Source organism: Salvia miltiorrhiza, unplaced genomic scaffold (genome assembly GCF_028751815.1).
Source record: "Salvia miltiorrhiza cultivar Shanhuang (shh) unplaced genomic scaffold, IMPLAD_Smil_shh original_scaffold_371, whole genome shotgun sequence".
NCBI lineage: Eukaryota > Viridiplantae > Streptophyta > Magnoliopsida > Lamiales > Lamiaceae > Salvia > Salvia miltiorrhiza.
Genome location: NW_026651536.1, coordinates 293,053 through 309,650, shown reverse-complemented (window position 1 = coordinate 309,650; position 16,598 = coordinate 293,053). Strand labels below are relative to the sequence as shown.

The window sequence follows — 16,598 nt, the reverse complement described above, 5'->3', positions numbered from 1 at the left end:
TAAACTCACCAGAGCTGAACGCACCAAACAGAGCCCAAGCTCGACAGAGCTGAAGTCGTTATGCCAGAGCAGAGGAGGACTTCAGAGCAGAGCAGAATGCCAGACCAGAGTTGGACAACAAGCAAGCAGTGCCAGACCAGAGTAAAACTCAGAGCAAAGCAAACATGACAGAGCAGAGCGGAATGCCAGAGCAGAGAAGAATATCAGAGCAGAACAGATAGCCAGAGCAGAGCAGGCTTCCAGAGCCAGAGCAGAGCAAGCTTCCAAAGCAGAGCTAAGTTCCAGAGCTGGCCGAAGTCCAGAGCAGAGTATGTTCCAGAGCTGGCCGAAGTCCAGAGCAGAGTATGCTAATTTCCAGAGTGGCGTTTTCCAGAGCGGGTGTTTTCCAAAGCTGGCTTTTCAGAATGGCGTTTTCCAGAGCTGGCATTCTCGCTAGAGTTGTCAAAACTTGCTGAACAAGTTTTTCTTTTGTTTCCTTCATTAGATTAGGGTTAGTTTTGCCTATATATATGGCTGCATGTTGAACGAATATATGATATCTTTTAACCTATCTTTTATCAATCAAATTTGTGAGTTTTAATCTCTCTTGAGAACTTCGAGTTCTTCTTGATTTTGCCAAAGGCAAATTCAATTTATCGGCGTAACGGCGAGTTCAACCAACCCTCGTCGGGTGTCATTCATCGTCCCCGAGTTGCTGCGTCAATCACACGTTGGGGTTTAGGGATCTGTTATCCTAGATCATTTCGTGCATTAGATTAAGAGATTTTGGGATATTCCATCTTTATCGTTCCTTTTATTTACCTTTCGTTTATCAATTCTTCCGCATAGCGTGTTGTTTGAACGGACCGGCAAGATTCAGTTCCTTACCGGCGAGGTTCATATCAATCATGTTCCATGTAATTAATGATTTCTAAACATATTACTACATGACTTCTTTGTTATATATTTGAGTTATGAATACTGAAATCGGAACTCATCGATCAGATCTAAATTATTGAAGCAATAAATTCGCATCATTAAATAATTGATTACAATATTATAATTTTATTTCACTTTAATTCAATTATTTTATTGTACTCCTCCTCCGTCCCCCCAAACATCATCCTAAGGGAGGGTGACACGGGTTTTAATAAAAGTTAATTATGTATTAGATGAGTGGAGAAAAATGAGCTCTCTAGAAAATACTCCCATTGATCCGAATATTTTGCAAGAAAATCTATCCCGGCATACTCAATTTGGACTCAAATTTATAACAGGATACTCAAAATATTGAGAGCATTAGGAACTCTACATCAATGTCTAGTCCGGAGCTCCCTTCGGGGTTGTCGTTTGCCGAGAGTTCCTGCTTTCTTTTGTTTTTTTAGACGGGTACTATTTTTTCTTTTAAGGATTTTCACTCTGAGTTTTCCTTAAAAGATTCCGGCACTTAGTCTACTTTTCTGTGCTCTCAAAGGTTTTAGGTTTTTCTTTTCTTTTATATATAATCGCATTTTAATAATAGAATTATATTTGACTTCTAACAAATTTTCAAGTATCCTACCGAGGTTGAATATCAATGAGCCATTGTTCCTCAGAAATAAACCCTTCTGACCCCCAAACAAAAAGAATACTATAGCCATTTCAAGTTTTTGTTGGAGCAAAAAAATCAATCCTCCTTGTAAGGTCCAAGTAATTCTCCAGATTCTTGCTGAAGGGCGGAGTTCCTTCCTTCGACAACCTTCTCCCCAGTGCCAACGTTAAAGGTTCGTCTTGCAGCATTGAAACAATCAGCACCATAGCCAGCACAACACATATAAGAAGGAGAAAAGTATGGCTGCCACTTTTGAATTCATGAGACTCATCAGTGATGGACCGGTGATTCTTTTGTGTATTACTCTTCCTTCTCTGTAGCCCTCGAGGAATCTTGAAACTTGAGAGGCCATGTCTGCTTCGTCTCCGTTTCCTGAACCAGTAACCTGTTGTTCCAGAAAGAAGTATATAATTCAGGTCTTGAGATTGGTAGGGGATTAATAGCATGAACAAGATAATGTTTGTAAACACAAATTTTTTGTATTTCAATTTGATAAAATACAAAATGCGTACAAAGATAATTTGATAGATTTGAAGATAGATTTATGCAGGTTGCATATCTAGTTAATCCTCTGATTCTTCTCTTCCATTTGATCTTGAAACAAGCTCGAAGGTTATTGAAATACTTGATTTGATGACGCCAATCCAAGGGACTTAAGTCGTGATTTTGGATTGAACGTTGAACTTGATTTGATTTGAGAAGAACGTCCTTAGAGATTTGTAAGAACGCCTTGAAGCTTTGGGACTTGGTTGATTTGATTTGAGGAAGATCGTTCTTGGAATTTGTAAGAACGCCTTGATCACTTGAAGATTTGAAGGTTTGATCACTTGAAGATACTTGGAGAATACTTGAAGATTTGAATGCTCAAATACTTGAAGATTCGAAGAAGACTTGAACGCTTGAAGATTTCGAATGATACTTGAAGATTTGAATGCTCAAATACTTGAAGATTCGAAGAAGACTTGAACGCTAGATAGAATTCTTCAAGATACTTGAATACTTGGAAGAATACTTGAACTCTCCAATTCTTCGCCTCTTTCAACTTGCGATACTAGAGAGAATTCTTATGCTCTTCAATCTTCCGTTCCTTCACGTTGTGTTAATGAGCACCCCAACACCTCTATTTATAGATTTTTAGAGATGGGCTTCGTGGGCTTTATGGGCTTTGGGCCTTCATGCATGGGCCTTAGGGCTTTAGGTGTCCAAAAGCCCATTAATTCATTATATTAAATATTAATCATATATATCTATTTAATTTTAGGAATAAAATCCCATTTAATAAAATAGAAAATATAATTGAATATTTAATTCATGAATTTACACGTGCCATGATTTAATTCGACGACAATTTAATTGTCTACAAATTGCTCCATCGAGACTTGTTTATGGACGAAATGCCTTTGGTAATAGACGAGTCTCGAAATTTATTTTGATAGTTTAAACTCTTATCGCGGAGTTCTTGATTTTGAATTTTGTAAATAGTTTATACTCGTATTTAGGAGTTCTTCATTTTCTTTGAATTTATAAATAGTTTATACTCGTATTTAGGAGTTTTTCATTTGATTTTGAAATTTTAAATAGTTTATACTCGTATTTAGGAGTTCTTGAATTTCTTTGAATTTCGTAAATAGTTTATACTCGTATTTAGGAGTTCTTGAATTTCTTTGAATTTCGTAAATAGTTTATACTCGTATTTAGGAGTTCTTCATTTGATTTTGAAATTTTAAATAGTTTATACTCGTATTTAGGAGTTCTTCATTTTGAACTTGAATTTTAAATAGTTTATACTCGTATTTAGGAGTTCTTCAATTTTCTTTGAATTTATAAATAGTTTATACTCGTATTTAGGAGTTCTTCAATTTGGATTTGAATTTTAAATAGTTTATACTCGTATTTAGGAGTGCTTGAATTTCTTTGGATTTATAAATAGTTTATACTCGTATTTAGGAGTTCTTCATTTGATTTTGTTTTTTTTTTTTTTTTTTTTTTAGTCTGCGACAGCTGTAGTGAGAGGAGGCATGTGCATAGCATTTGCTTGAGAGCCTTTGCAGCCTGTTGAAAGTTGCAAAGAACAGCTGGAACTCCACCTTTTCTTCGTACACACTGACAACTAAAGTTTAGGGTGTGAGTTTTTGGTTATAAATAGAGGGGCCATTCTGCAGTCTTTTTCATTCACAAATTCTAAACATTGCAGCCATATTTTCTCTTTTTCATAGTTCTTAGTAGCGTCTTTCTTGAGCTAGCCACTACCAACCATTACTTCATTTCATTCATCTTTCTAGCCTCTTTTCCAACATGGGTCTACAAAAGGAATGATACAGCTGCTTATACCACACTTGTAATTTTCGTAAAATTGTCTCAAACGACGAGGGCTTCCTTCTAGGCCTCGCCTGCGCGGAGCTCGCCGAGAATCTCCGGCTGGTGGCCAAACAGCAGGCTTCAGGACGCGAGGAGGCAACGTCGGCAACAAAGAGCTTGTGCTTCCATGAAGTAAGCTTCCTTACACCACCTCTTTTATTATTTTAAGCCTTTGAATTGTGTATGGTGTGTTTCTTTTATTATTTTATCTGCATCTTTTCATTAGTTTTGCTGCTACTTTGCTTGAGAAATGCCTCAAGATATAGCTCTTTGACTCAGCCTTCCTCATGCGTTCTTTAAGAGCACCGCCTAGCTACTTGGGTTATTCCTCTGCTTCTAGCTGTGCATCTAAATTTCCTCGGTTTTATCTTTGAAGGTAGCAGCATCTGAAGGTAGCAGGCTTATCCTTGACAGCTGTTTTCAGCTTCCCTGCGACAACTTTAGGCATCGCTTTGGTTTTTTGACAGATGAGACCCTCTCCTCGGCGGCGGTCCGCTTGGCTCGAGTCGACGGTGCAGCGTCATGAATGCTCCAGCACCGACAGTGAGCCTCGGTGGCGGGAGTGGAGATCGCTGCTGCTCATGCCAAGAGACGGAAGCATGGTAGAAGTTGAGGTTGAACTCGCCGGATATCCATGGCGGCGGCAACTTCAGAAAAAAAACTGAGAGAAGCAGCAGCAGTTCATGGTAACTCCAACAAGAGGTGGTGGATGGGCTGTGCGCTGGAGACGCTGTGCGGGCAGGCGGTGGGCGGCGGGCGATACGAGATGCTGGGAATCTATATGCAGAGATCATGCATCATAACTCTCGTCACCGCCTTGTTCCTCACGCCTCTCTACATCTTCACGTCGCCGATCTTGAAGCTCCTCCGCCAGAAACACGAAATTGCCGACCTCGCCGGAAAATACGCGCAGTGGGTCATCCCTCAGCTCTTCGCCTACGCCGTCAATTTTCCGGTGCAGAAGTTTCTGCAGGCGCAGAGCAAGATATGGGTCATGACCGTAATCTCCGTCGCCGTTTTGGGATTCCACGTCGTTTTTTGCTCCTCTGTTACTTTCTTCCAACCCTTAACTTGTAAGGGTGCATGTTTTTTCACAGCTATACCGAGCTCTGTCATAAACACTGATGCATACTTTCCATCAGGTGAGTTCTTTGTCACAGATGATCTCCCAATGATAGGTACGTCAATGACAGTGTGGTCCTGTTTAGGAGGCATATCATCTAGACATGCTGAGTTCTTGCTTCCAGGTGAAGGCGTATCAATGCTGCTGCTGAGCCCATGGTTGCAGCGGCGGTGGCGACGGTGGTGGGAAGGTGCAGCGGCAGCCGCCGTGGCCGGCGAGGTTGCAGTTGGCGCGGCGGCCGTTGATGATCGGAGTGGGGTCCTCGCACGCTTTCTTGGCCGCATCGGCGTCTTTGAAAGTGACGAAGCCGTAGCCCTTGGATCGGCCGGTGAGCTTGTCGGAGATGATGGCTTCGAGAATGTCGCCGTATTTTTCGAAGTGGTCTTTCATGGCTTCCTTGGGGGTCTCCCAAGCGAGGCCGCCCACGAAGACTTTGGTGAGAGAGAGAGAAGAGTAGTTTTAGAGAGAGAGATGACTGATGGGCCTTTATTATTTGGCCCATTTTCCTTATAATTAGGTCCAACATAAGTCAAGCCCAATTTTCGTTTTTTTTTTTTTTTTTTTTTTTTCAACTAAATTCCCAAGTTTTTGAATATTGCTTATGTTTTCCTTGCAGTTAATAGCGATGAGAGTTTGGCGATAACAATCTTGGGGGGTCATGTTCAAGACTGGCGTAGTCTCTTTAACCAACTTCATGGAAGATTTTGCCCCAAACGAGATGCTTTGAGTATTGGCAAAGTTTTTTTTTTCAGTCTTGACATCTCCATCAGCCCGTCTAAAGACCAATATCCTCAGAGAGTTCATCTAAAAAATCTGGCAGCAACACATCTAAGACCTTATTTGAGTGATGTTTACTTTGCACTTCAGGTGGCTCAATTGGCTTTTAATCAGATTTCGGGTGCGCTCGGATCTGGGCCATTGTGAGTCCACCCTTTGAAGATTGCTGGTTACATCTTCTATCTGCGTGCATCTGAGCAGGCTCGATGACTCAATGGTATTCTATTATGTCTGGTGAACATGTGTTTCAACTCCACGAGCGGATTCAACTTTAGCTTGGAGAGAAGTGAAGTTGTTGATGCATAGCCGACCTCAATGCCAGATGACTCAATTCTTTGACAGGTCTTGGGTGCGCTCAGACCTGGGATTGTTTGAATCTGGTTTGAGTGAGGTTGTTGTTATGTTTGGCATCTCACGAAGTTGGGAGAATTCTGCACAACGGCTCGAGAAGATTGAGTATTTTCTTCTTGATGCTTAAGCCAAGGAGAATGAAGCCATCGTCCGAATTGCTTTGATCAAGGAAGTGCTTGCTATGATAGAGAGGTGGAAGACAGAGATGACGTTGTCCTTCAAGCAAGATAGTGCCTCCTTTCATATTGTCCGAGGTGCAATCCCAGAATTCAAAAGAGATTTTGACAAACATAAAGTTGCACATGTTGATGAGGAAATGCTGCGGAATTTTGAAGACTTCAGCGTCACTTTTGATCTCTGCTCAGAGAACTTTGGAGGATCAAGACCCATTTGCTTAGTATTGGTGCAAACCGCAGTTTCTATCATTTCTCTCTTGATGATTCTTATTTGGTTTGTGATGGATATTTTGACATCTTCTCCAAATGCTTGTGCTTCTTTTGATGGCTTGATTTTCTTCCCAATTTGAGACATATTCGGCTTCACATAATCAACTTAAATCATAACTTTGATGATATAAATTGAAAAGAGTCAAACACAACTTATGACTGAACTTAGAAATTATCTAAGCTGCCTACGTACCCTTTTGAAAGGGATCAAGTCAAAACGTAGTTCATAGGATCAACGGGTGTTTGAGATTGGGTGCCGTGCACAGTTTATACTCATGCGGGCCAGGAGTAACATGCAGTTTAGGCTCGTGCGTCAAGGAGCTGTCTTCATAGACTCCATTTTGTTGCTTTTCTTCATTTCTGGTTTCTCATATGACTCATCTTTTCGGCTTTTCTGCTTTTCTATATTTTTTTTTTTTTGCTTTTTATGCTTTCCATTTTTTTTTTTTTTGGCTTTTCTATTTTTTTTTTTTTTTGGCTTTTCTATTTTTTTTTTTTTTGCTTTTTATGCTTTCCATTTTTTTTTTTTTGAACTATATACATATGTACATGCTTCAACTTCTACCACCCTTCAAGGATAGTAGTACTTCAAGAACTTTCCTTTGAGAGTGATAACAATTGGCCTCCTTGCAGCGAGGGTCATGTCTCCAATTTGAAAAGAGGGCGCTCGCACTGCTTTGTTGAAGGATCTTGAAGGAAGAGCTTGATAGTATTCCAATTTTTGCTGGACTTCTAGTCTCTCTTCATCCAGAGTTTCCAGTTCTTTGGGGCTTAAGTGCGAATTCTCTTCTCCAACGACCATTTTCTCGCAGGAGGTGATATGGTTTGCTGTGACATCGTCTTCATCTTTTCGGCGAGGATCTTTGCAATCAAAACACTTCTTTATGCTTTCATTTCTCTGGCGTATGAAGGCTATATTCTCTGCAACGCTTGTTGTGATAACGCCACTTCTAACGAGACTTGCAATTTCACGACGCACTTGACTTTGAGTAGTATGAGGAAGAGGAACTGGATTACTAGCACTATTAGTAGTGTAGTAAGAGGAAGCCACACTTTCTCTATCTTCTTGATCTATGGCATCTCGTGTGAAGATGGTGGTCTTCATTTGAGCTTTCATTTTTTTCCCACATGACATAATCAAAGTGGTGTATCTTTTCATTCGAGGAGGGATCAAACTTCTCCATTTCTCTGTTATGTGCAGTTCATCACTCCCTTTTGTCTTGCTTCGTTTCCATGATTTGCCTTTGCCAAGTCTTTTAAAGACAGATACTCGTTGAGCTTCTCTTCTACCCATCCTATTGAAAATAGAAACCCTTTGGGTTCTCTGATTGCTTGAAGATTCCAGGATTTGCTTGGTGCTAGCATAGTTAGCAGTGGCTCTCTTGATGGCAATTCGAATGGGGCTTTGCACTGTATATCCCAAACCTGCTTTGGAGTTTTGGCCTGCGTTATCAGTCTTTTCCAAATGAGACCTTGACATAGAGCTTTCTTGAGGATTGTATCCAGCATTCACGAGGAGTTTATATGCCTTCGGACCAAAGTGCTTTGAGAGTTCTTTGTTTGAGAGATCTTCATGCTCTGTGATGCTACTTTGCTTTGGTCGGACAAACCCTTCAAATGGTTGGTGAATTGGCTTCTTGGCATCAATCTTCGTTAAAGGCATGGTGAATCCTTCCATCTTCAGAAAAGATTCTTCTTTCTTTTTCTCCTGGCAAGATCTCAACTCGTCATGTGATGTATCATCTTTCACCATTGAGACTTTGGTTCTTTCCAAATAGAACTTAGCATCAGCAAAATGTGATTCTGCTTCCGTAAACGGCTTTTGATCACCAACCACTTTTCTTATGGCACCATTTTGATAGTACTTGAAGCATTGGTGCAATGTAGAAGGAACAACACCATTTTCATGAAGCCATGGTCGACCCAGAAGCATATTATAGGACGTCTTGGCATCGATAACATGAAGCAACGCTGTTGAATCCATGTCCTGCATCAGCAATCGCAACCTTATAGTTCCAAGAGCTCTTTGCCCTTCATGATTGAAACCTTGGATCATCAATCGACTGTTTGACAGCTCATCTACTTGGATTCCCAATTGCTTCAAAGTTCTTAGTGGCAAAATATTGACCGCTGAGCCTCCATCGATGAGAATTCGATTGACTTTCTGCTCCTGTGTATAACAACTCACGAACAATGGCTTGTTATGAGGTTCAGATCCAAGCTGCAAGTCTTCATTGGAGAATGTGATTGCCAATGCATCATCATCTTCATCCATATTTAGCTCAGGTTCTTCATCTACTTGATTGGATGTATCATACAGAGCTCCAATACCTTCCATGATGTTATTCAAGTCGGCGGAGACCATATTTATAGCAGTAGCGTCTTCTTCAAGAGATATTTTCCCTTCTCGAGCTAACCGCATGACCCTGTCTTTGAAGATGAAGCAATCATGTATGGGGTGCCCAACCAGACGATGGTATTTGCAGTAACTTGGATCGTCTGTCCTCCCTGCTTCATTTGGTCGCTTCATTTCTGGCAACTCGATAAGCTTTTCTTTGAGCAGGTCATCAAAAATTCCTGAAACATCAGAGTCTAAGAAAGGGTATTGCTTTTGCTGCATTTCTTTCAAGGTAGATCTTCTTTGCCCCATGTCTCGGGAAGAGTTCTGATTGTCTCGTGAAGTGTTCTGGTTGCTTTCTTGATTAGCTTCTTTCTTAGAAATTTCACCGAAGTTGCCTTAATCGCCATAGATTCCTTCTTTGGTGCTTTGTCATATGGTTTTCCTTCTTTCTTGAATTCTGGCTTGAATTTGCTAGACTCTTGGATTGGTGGTCCTTCGATCCCGCTTGCCATCATGCTCAACTCCATATCATGAGCTCTAGTGGCTAGTTCCTCGAATGTTCTTGGCTGGATTCCTCGCAAGATGTATTGCAAGCCCCAATGCATCCCTTGAATACACATTTCGATGGCAGATGATTCAGACAATCGGTCCTTGCAGTTGAGACAAAGGTTTCTCCATCGGTTGATGTAATCAATGACTGGCTCTTCTTTGAATTGACGCGAACTTGTGAGCTCCACCATGCTGACAGTTCTTCTAGTGCTATAGAAGCGGTTGAGGAACTCATGCTCCAGTTGTTCCCAACTACCAATTGAGTTTGATTCTAAATCGGTGTACCAATCAAAGGCATTACCTTTCAATGAGCGAACAAACTGTTTGACCAAATGATCTCCATAAGTACCAGCGTTGTTGCATGTTTCAATGAAATGAGCCACATGTTGTCTCGGATTTCCTTGGCCATCAAATTGTTGGAATTTGGGGGGCTGATAACCAAGAGGCATCCTCAAGTCGTCGATCCGCCGAGTATATGGCTTGGAGTAGGTCAATGATGACTTGGAGCTTCCACCGGAGTTATTCTTCATTGTTGCTTCGATGAACTCTTTGAGTTGGTTGATGGGAATGAGGCCACCAGACGAGAAGAGAGTGTCATTTCCTGAGGGCTTTTTTCCATCACTCTTTGGCTTGTCTTTGGAGATTTCTTCATCGTTATTCTCTCCATCTTCTTCGCTTTCTTTGCCTTCCCTATCGTTGTTGGCGTGGCTTGAATCTCCTTTTTCTCCCTTTTCTCCTTTGAGCTTTGCAATCTGGGCATCTTGCTCTTGGATGTGCTTGGTTAGAGATTCAACCATCTTTGTCAAGTTCAAGAGTTGTTCCTCCATGGTGGAAGTGTTTGTCATCATGACACTTGCAAGGAGTTGATAATTTTCAGTGGGGAATGTGAAGCTTCTCTCAAAGTTGTCATCTTCTTCATGGATAGATGGAAGACGGGAGGTCGACTTGGACACCTCTTGCATCAATTTTGCTTTGCTTCGCGTGATCATACCCACGCTTGCCGAAGAAACTTTGGATGAAGCTGGAGCAGCTGCACTTGATTGAGTAGACATAGTTCAAGATCTTTGGTGAAGAGTAGAGATGAGAGGTAGAGATGTCCCACTGGGCGTGCCAAAATTTGTAAACACAAATTTTTTTTGTATTTCAATTTGATAAAATACAAAATGCGTTACAAAGATAATTTGATAGATTTGAAGATAGATTTATGCAAGTTGCAATATCTAGTTAATCCTCTGATTCTTCTCTTCCATTTGATTCTTGAACAAGCTCGAAGGTTATTGAAATACTTGATTTGATGACGCCAATCCAAGGGACTTAAGTCGTGATTTTGGATTGAACGTTGAACTTGATTTGATTTGAGAAGAACGTCCTTAGAAATTTGTAAGAACGCCTTGAAGCTTTGGGACTTGGTTGATTTGATTTGAGGAAGATCGTTCTTGGAATTTGTAAGAACGCCTTGATCACTTGAAGATTTGAAGGTTTGATCACTTGAAGATACTTGAAGAATACTTGAAGATTTGAATGCTCAAATACTTGAAGATTCGAAGAAGACTTGAACGCTTGAAGATTTCGAATGATACTTGAAGATTTGAATGCTCAAATACTTGAAGATTCGAAGAAGACTTGAACGCTAGATAGAATTCTTCAAGATACTTGAATACTTGGAAGAATACTTGAACTCTCCAATTCTTCGCCTCTTTCAACTTGCGATACTAGAGAGAATTCTTATGCTCTTCGAATCTTCACGTTCCTTCACGTTGTCATTTATGAAGCACTCCCAACACCTCTATTTATAGATTTTAGAGATGGGCTTCGTGGGCTTTATGGGCTTTGGGCCTTCATGCATGGGCCTTAGGGCCTTAGGTGTCCAATAAGCCCATTAATTCATTATATTAAATATTAATCATATATCTATTTAATTTAGGAATAAAATCCCATTTAATAAAATAGAAAATATAATTGAATATTTAATTCAATGAATTTACACGTGGCCATGATTTAATTCGACGACAAATTTAATTGTCTACAAGTTAACATAGTCAATGTTGGAGAAGCCTTATCCAACATTGAACTGGAAATATCAAAACCATCGTACAAAAGCAACAGTTTGTGGGATATAATGTAGCATGTTGTTTACATACTACATGCATAAATATTCAGTTAAAAAAATTCTTGATGTTGGAGAACACCATCTTTTTACCTGTATGATAGAACTATTTAGATTGTAGAATATTAGATTATCATATTGCCAAAGTTGTTTTAGTGAAGGTAGCTTACTGGAAACAAAGAATTACCTACCAGATAATAATTCTCATTACCATCCCATACAACCATCCTCGGAAACTCAGTTTTCATGTCCACTTCAAATGATAGAGCAAAATCCTCCCACTGTTGCAAGCCAACATAACCAAACGCCAAATCAGGATTTGCAGATGCAGCAGCCTTGAGAACTTCTAATAGTCCCTTCAATTTCTCCTCTGTCTCGTCCTTGATGATAGTTACAAGAACTTTCCTTCGGTCATCTTGCAGCAACTTCAGTGAACCTTGACTTATGGGAAAAACAAGTGGGAGCAAACTCTTTTTTATGTAATCTTCAATGGAATTTTCTGCATTCAGATCAATAAAAACTAATTTTCACCATGATGTCTGAAGTCATCCTTACATTTTTAGGTGAAATGACCACTGGTCGAAAGGTTGACATTTTCTGCAGATTATTATAACTGTAAATAAAGATCTAACTTGGATCTATAAGGACTGTTCTAAGCATGATAGATCAAACAACTAGGAGCTACTGAACTAGCATATCCGAGATTCTACAAAAAGAGCTCAGTTTAATTGAACGAGTCAACTTTCACCAAAGTTCCAATAACCTTCAGTTGAGCAACTTCCCACTAGGATCGTGAAGTGGTCACTCCGAAAAGGGCTACAACCATACCTGAAGCATGTTCGATTCAAATATTTCACACCTGTAAAACATATTTTTTGGCCACTATCTCAGCTTGACTTAAACAGTTAGATGATCACAGCAGTTCATGAGATATTGAGATCGCTGTGGTCCTATGACATTTGCACAACAGAAAAATATAAATGTAATGATGCATGCCAGTCAGTGTGTAAAACAGAAACCACAATATTAAGTGGAAGCAACTGATCTGCCTAACCTTCAAATGGCCCATAAAAGATGCTCTGTTCATCATAGGCCGGATAAATTGCAAGCAAAGCAGGAACCTTATTCAAACCATATGTGGTCATGATTTCATCAGAGAAACCATTAGCAACAGAAAACCATGCTTTCTTCTTATACTTGACAGCTGAATCCAATATCACCGACTCATTCAAGCCAAAGCCAATGAATATAGGGAAATCGGAACCCGCTGCTTTAGCAAAGTCTGACATTAGAGTCAGAACTGAGTACAGAAAACATCCGGTGCAAAATTTTTTACCAAAGATTGAACGAGTAAATCAGCTTTCCTCGGTCCATAGTATTCTGTGGGAACTCCATGCATAAACATCTTTAGAGTTGGATATCCACTGCATTAAACAGAACAAAATACTATCATTCTTCCAATTATCCCAAATTGGCAAATTCTTGACGCTCATATCTCACATTCAATCTAATCTTCCCCCTCCAGCATCCATGTGATCCCATAAACTTCTGTTAAGGATTATATCAATTATTATGTCAATGATCAACTTCTCCCATAATGATATCTATACTACCCCCATAAACACACAAACACAGACACAGACACACACACCTATATATATGATCAAAAGAAACAATAAACCATTGCGACGTACTCCACACCATGCTTAGAGGCAAGCTTTTTGTGTTTGTCAGCATCTACTTTTGCCACAACTATAGGCTGCCTCAATCCAGCTAGAACGGGAGCTGCTCTCTCCAACTGCAATTCGACATCCCACAATAATCAGCCTAGGCAAAATGGCTAAACGACACAAACTAAATAACTCTCAAACTAAGTTTCATCTCCAACTCTCGTATCATCTACATGAACCGCGTCTATCAAAACGATGTATAGGAGTTGGAACACAAAGAAACCGGACTGCTCGAACATAGCATGTGCAGAAATCAATAGCCAATAATGCACGTATAATATGAAATACATCAACGATTCACTCACAAAATTGAGAAGTTAGAAAAAAAAATCCAACCTCCGGCGCGAGGCGATTGCAGTGACCACACCATGGAGCGTAGAAATCGACGAAAACATAATCAAATTTGGAAACTGCGGCGTCGAAATTGGAATCGTCGAGCTCCAACACACTGCCATCCAATTTGAAATGGTTTCCATGCACGCTGATGGATAGAGAGAGAGAGAAAAAGGAGAATAGAAGAAGTGATTGGAGTGAGAAAATTGAGAAGGGGGAGTGGATCGTTGGGGAAGAAGAAAAAGGCATTATTATGATTTATAAATTTGAATTATAATTAGCGTCTAAATTTTGTTCAGTTTATGCATAATTCGATCCATTAATTCGTGGATATATAATACTATGTGGTGAATTTACTTGATTTTTAGAGCGAAAAAAATAATAATATCGTGTCTCGTAAAGTAGTTTAGTTCACGTGCAATTCTATGAGAACAGAATTATCGTATAAGTTTGATACAGTAATTAGTTTGAGTTAAATATATGTGATAATGGAAACTTTATGAAATAGAATATGGTTTTGTTAAAAAGCAGAACATATAAAAGGGTTAAGCAAACAACCTCACAATTATTTGATACCGACTCCCCTGTAGGAAACACTATTTTTCAAACTGAAATCAGGAAAAGCCAACAAAAACACAAAGCATTGTGGTTTTAGTTTAAAAATAAAATACATAAGAACTTGCATTATAGTGACGTGAATACTATTAACTAATGCTTCATTTGCTGGAATAACACAATGATCACTCGAATTTTACATTTACACACCATTTTTAAAATGTAACAAATCACATCATTTCCAAAAATTTCAACATTAAACTTACTTCGTTTATTAGTAAAATAATTAAATACTATATTATAATTGCAAAAGGTTAAAAAATACAGGAGTATTAAAATTGCAATATTTTAAGAGTCACTACAAACATTGTATTATTTTTGACAACAAACCCAAAAGATAATTATGGATGCATCATCGACCAAACTTGAACAGAAGGCTAGTTTATTTTTATTTTTATTTTATCTTGGAAGGTATTTCATCTATTAAAGTAATAAAAGAACACATAATGCCAACAAATTTGATAGTCCTTTTTTCTGGAAAGTCAAGAATTGAAGTATTTTTTTTCTTCCTATTATTATTTGGTTGAACACTGAAACTGGAGAGAGAGGGAGAGAACAAGATGCCACTGAGAAAAACTTAGAATTAAGGAATGAAAGTCCAATAAGTCATCAATTTTTATAAATATCAACTACAAAAATGTTGAGTGGTAACTGAATTCTATATCCAAATGTAGTAATAATCAAGAAAAATCTGGAAAAAAAAAAAAAAAAAAAACAAGGGCAAAGGTAAATTAAGAGCAAAACCTCAGACTTCTTGGCTCATACACAAACTCTGATCATGAAAGTGAAGCAGGTTGAAACTATTGATAATCTCGCTGCTCGTTTGTCTAGGGTTCTTTCAGAAACCAGAGCTGAAATTACCTCGTACTCAGTTAACATCGGCTATTCTTGTTTTGCACGGTCTGATGATGAGTCGACTTCAGTTGGTCCCGGCTGCTGCTTTATGCTAGCCTTCGCGTCTGCTAGGAATCTAGGATCCGGCTCGTGTTTGTCCGAGGAGGGCTCTTTCATGGCTGAGATGATGTAGAGCACAATAACCACATTTACGGAGACCACTGCAAGGATTCCACTCCACAGTGTCAGGGACTCCGCAGAACAAGCTAGCTGAACCTGCTCCAAATACATGAGAAATGAGTGGGCAGCAACATCATTTGTTACACGCATGACACATTTAATTGCAATTAACCCTTTTTGGCATTGAATTGGTAAATTGTGAACTTTTGAGGTAGTGGAGATTGATAAATGTGATTTTTCAGCCACAAAATCTTGAACAGGAATCAACATATAAGAACAGGATGGAGAAACCATTGAAGTGGTCTAACAGATTTGAAGTCTGGGATCTCTCTATGGAGATATCTTTCACTTGTCTGATAAGAGTACTGGGTGTTTGGTTCGATTCAATTTTCATTTTTTCAGTTTTCTTCTCACCCCTAATAAAAACTGTTTTCGACACTTTCGGATCACTAAATAATCAGCAAAAATTCTTCTCGCTCGAAACAAGATTTATGTTGATCTATACAGAAATGCTGTTGCATGTAATCATGTAGATGCATCTATTACTGACCACCACCAGCAATGAAGCTATCCTATGTCAAATAGAAGGTACATTTACAGAATCGCAAAGCTAAAAAGAAGCTACAAATCAAGAATGTGAAGAAAATCAATGAGATTAAGTTGTCAGAGGAAGATTACCAGGGAATAAATTATGGTTAAACCCGTATAATACTGCAATAGGCACGGTCCACATAAGTATCGATGCAATTAAGAACTTGCTCATGACTTCCATTACAGCTCCTCCAATCTGTAGACATGTTAGATCACAAGGTATCAAATAAACAGTACCACTGCTTTGCAACGAACAAAATGAAGTGCAGGACTAGCAAGAGGCAAAACCAAGAAAGCTAAGCTTTCAGCAAACTCTGGATATAGATTGCAATATTTTGAACAGCCTTTTATGCAACAACCAAGAATTTGAGTCGATCAAAGTAAAACAGCAAAGTCTTCACGACGTAATGAACTTGTCATCAATAAGAGCATCATTCATTATAACTTTCGTATTTCTAGATATATATTTGAGATACAAAAGCTCGTTGTTGCTATTCCAGATCTTCATCTAATGTAGATATTCTACTGAAGTTGCCAACTTTATAAGATCGCGACAAAATCAAACCTATTAATCAATGAAGGGAGGCATTCAAAATCTCACTTTGAACTTCGACAGCAGTTGAGAGGTAAAAATCACTTTCTCAGCGGCAAAAACACAAACACCTTCACTTCGAGTCTTCAGCGAGAAAAAAT

At 39.2% G+C, this 16,598-nt stretch overlaps 1 pseudogene; it reads right to left on the bottom strand.

The window, feature by feature from the left end:
- Positions 1-1,501: 1,501 nt before the first annotated feature.
- LOC131004303 (protein disulfide isomerase-like 5-2) lies at positions 1,502-15,464 on the bottom strand (annotated as a pseudogene).
- Between the last annotated feature and the right edge of the window lie 1,134 nt (positions 15,465-16,598).